Source organism: Tenrec ecaudatus, chromosome 2 (genome assembly GCF_050624435.1).
Source record: "Tenrec ecaudatus isolate mTenEca1 chromosome 2, mTenEca1.hap1, whole genome shotgun sequence".
NCBI lineage: Eukaryota > Metazoa > Chordata > Mammalia > Afrosoricida > Tenrecidae > Tenrec > Tenrec ecaudatus.
The window spans coordinates 284,475,138-284,478,990 of NC_134531.1; positions in this window are offsets into that span (position 1 = coordinate 284,475,138).

Below are 3,853 nucleotides of genomic sequence, written 5' to 3' on the forward strand. Positions count from 1 at the left end.
TCAGGGAAAAGACAGCTATTGTATGAGAGTGCTACTATAACCACCAAGATAAAGACTAGCATACCAAAGGGCACAACCACAAAGTCACCAAGAGGGAGGGCGAGGCTTAGAAGATGAAATGAAAGAGATAGCAAGTTGTCGCTTGAGTGAAAGGGAGGTTGGGGGTCCCCAAGAGGTATAAGAGCAATCACGAGAGGGGGTGGAGTAGACTTCTGGGGGTGGGGAGGGGAGTATGACAACTGGTTTGAAACTACTCCACCTCCCCATCCTGCTCAAAATCCCAATTCTTTTGAGAGAAGGTTGCTTAGTAAAATTGTAACTTTGTAAAGGGACATCGCAGGTGAGTGGAACAAATTTTAATTTTGAACTTGGGCTGGATAGCCCTAGGCCTCAACAGGAAGGTTATAACGTCCCATTTACCTAAACATTTGAAATTTTCTTAACCTGCCTGGGCTCTCAGGACCAGCTTTTGGAAAATAAGGACAGGCATGAGGACTTCCTTAGCCAACCATGGTGGACCTTAAATGAGGCAACCTAGTTTGGACATCCCGCATAAGGGAGGGGTTTTCAAGAAATAGCTATCATGTGTAGCTTAATGGTTAGCCATCAGCTACAACTACAAAGAAGAACAGCATGCATCATCATCGTCTCAGTTGAAGAAGCAGGAAGACACCTTCCATCTGTTTCGTAGAGGTGCATCTACTCCAAACAGGTAGAGAAGAAGACGAGTTGCTCTCGTGGCTCTTTTCCTGCCAACATCTCCGCCCATCCTCAGACATCCCCCTCCCCCCATCCTCAGACATCTCCATGTCTGCTTGTACATTTGACATGCATTGAAAACATTGGCTCTCCTTAATCGGAGGTCTCCCTTGAGCTCCATTTTCTCATTACAAGTGCAGTGTCAGCCAGTGCGATTCTGCTGAGTTAATTAGGTGAGCAGGTGGAAAACCTAGAGGAATAATAAGACACCTGCCACCGAGGGATCCTTAGGGAATCGCTTCACTTCTCACCTGGGTCCGTCCTTTGTTGGAAATGGGCGTCCCTGGTGGACATCTCATACGGGTCCTGCTGACCGGGACGCAATTGAATTTGTTGAATTCAGCCCTCAGAGTTTAGTTGACTTGTCTTTCCTGCTCTGCCTTCAACTCCTGCTTTCTCCTTCTGCCGCCTGTCTGAAGCCTGTCACCCTTTTATGTGCCATCTGCTTGTCTCTCGCTTTTCTGCACCCTGGTTTGTCTCTCTACGTGTTTCTGTGACACCTTTCGCCATACCCTTGGAATTCTACCTAGTTGTCAGTGGGCTGTGTAAACCATTCACCGGGATGTCCATCCAAGAGCCAATCGACGCCCTGCTGCCTTGCGCCTACCTGCGCCAAGGGCCATGCTGGGCCTGGTTAGTTTAGGGGAGCAAGGAGCCACTTTGTGTTCTTCGTCTGTGTGGTGGTAAACTCTTTGTATGATGTTCACAGGCTCACACTTGGCTCTTAAAAGAACCTATTTTTACTACCTTCCTGGCTGATTACCATCCTGCCTGTAATCCGCTCTTATGGCAGGAAAGGTGCTGTCTAGGCAGCTCCGGGCAAAGTGGGATAATACAGTGGTTTGTGACACCTTTCAGGGGGAGGCCGGGCTCTCTTAAGTCATGGAGACAGCCTGCATCATTATTTTCAAGGACAGAGATGTCACTGTGCGGCTGAGTTTGTGTTCACTAATGTGCAGATTTGGGAGGCCATCATTTTCTATGTTCCTCGGATGCCCTGTCAACTGATAGATGGAGCAGAGTGGGCCCAGCCTCACAGTCAATGCCACAAAAGCTACATTTTGCAAGCAGTGTGTGCATACACACCTGTGCGTTTGTGAGGCAGTTGTGAGCGCCTGCTTGTGTTGTGAAGGGCTATTAGAAATATCCATGAGAAATGCTAAGTGCAGGTGTCACGTATTTGAAAAAAATATATTCCTGCGCCACCTGTGAAGAGGATCTATAGATTCTCGATGTTACAGAACCAGGTAAGTACAGTTTCAATTTTTCCTTTCCATGAAGACCCATTCTTGATAAACACCTGCTGGTTATACCTCTACACACCTCCTGTGACACTGCCGACTCTTGTTGTATTTTACACCCAACAGTATCTCATGACTAAAGATGTACAACAAATTACAAGCTACTTCACTCTACAAATGAAAGATAAAGTAACATATTGTAGGATTCATTTGCTGACACTACTTATCATCTATAACTATAATGATACTTTGAGATGGTCTATAATGCATACATATGAGCGCATGTTTACAGATGGATATATATGTAGAGAGAGACTTAAAAAGTTGGTGGAAAATTCCTATTATGTTTTAATTCACATTTCTCTTGAGCTTTTTGATGACTCCTAATGTTGAATATACACGTGAGTTTGTACATCAGATAGATGGATACATCGTAAGTCTCTCCTCCTTTGCATCTTCCATCCTTTCTAATCTTCTTTCCCTTTATTTCGGAACAGATAACTAGCCCCCCCCCCACTTGCGAATGCACCTTTTATTACAAATTATTTTAAATGACAACCTTGTTGTTGTTCTTAGGTGCCATCCAGCTTGCTCCAAACTGCAGAACCAAACACTGCCCTGCTCCATCCTCACAATTGTTCCTTTGCCTGAATCTATTGAAGCACAGCTGCTGTGCATCTTTTTCACCGCACTTCCACTCTACCACACACATTGTCCCTCTCTGAAGACTGGTGTCCCCTGTGTTAGAGTTCTCTAGAGAAACAAAACCACAATGCTAATAATTATATGCATATATATTTATTTATACAGATAGATCAATATATAATAAGCAGTTAATTAAATTATAAAGCAGTACAAATGGCTCACTGCAACTCACTCCCATGAGAGAGTAATCAGACACTGGCAGTCATTCAAGTCTTGAGGGCCACCGGGTAGTCCTCTGTAGAGCAATTCAGGTTATCCGGCCACAGGCAGCAAACAGCAAAGCAGGTCACCATCAGTCAGCCAGATGACAGGATCTGACAGTCCCAAGCTCAAGAGATATAAATTCCAATGGTGTGACAAAGATGTCTTGAAGGAACCTCAAATTACAGTGACACAGTCCATGGGTTAGGTGTCCCACAGGTAGTGTAGCTTGAAAATTGAGGCACAGAACAAGCAAGGTAGCCACACACGCACACTGGACTGATGATCAAAGAGCAAGAGACAAGAAAGGCGAGGCTCTTCGAGCCAAGATCTGTCCGGCATCAGCAATGGTATCCCTTGCTTCATATCGTCATCTGAATGTGGCCTGAACTTCTGGCAGTTCCCTGTCAATGTACTGCTGCAACCGTTGTTGGATGATTTTAAGCAAAGATCACGTGTCTACTACTTGTCTGTCGGTTTGTTATATTGTGGTGGCTTGTGTGTTGCTGCAATGATCAAAGTTATGTCACTGGTGTTTCAAATGCCAACAGGGCCACTGGAAATAAAGAGGTTTCAGCGGAGCTTCCAGACTAAGAACAGACAAATGAAGAAACACTTGCCTCCCCAATTCAGACCCCTGATAATCGATGCAGAGTTTCAAAGCACTATCATATGACAAACTTAGGGCCATCTTAATATCATCTAATACATTTCAGATTTCTGTGATCTGTCCATACCTCTCAAGTTCATCTTTCTTTTGAAATCCTACAGCCTTTACCTTGGTCTAAGTGCCTCTTCATTTTGAGGATTTTACCCTTGTCCCTCTTAAGTACTATATCTCCTATATTTAATTCACCCATCTTAGAGCTTCCATATAATTTGTTTTCCCTTCCTACCCCAATTTCTGTACATGGTTCCCAAATGCTTAATGGATCAATTTTCACCCA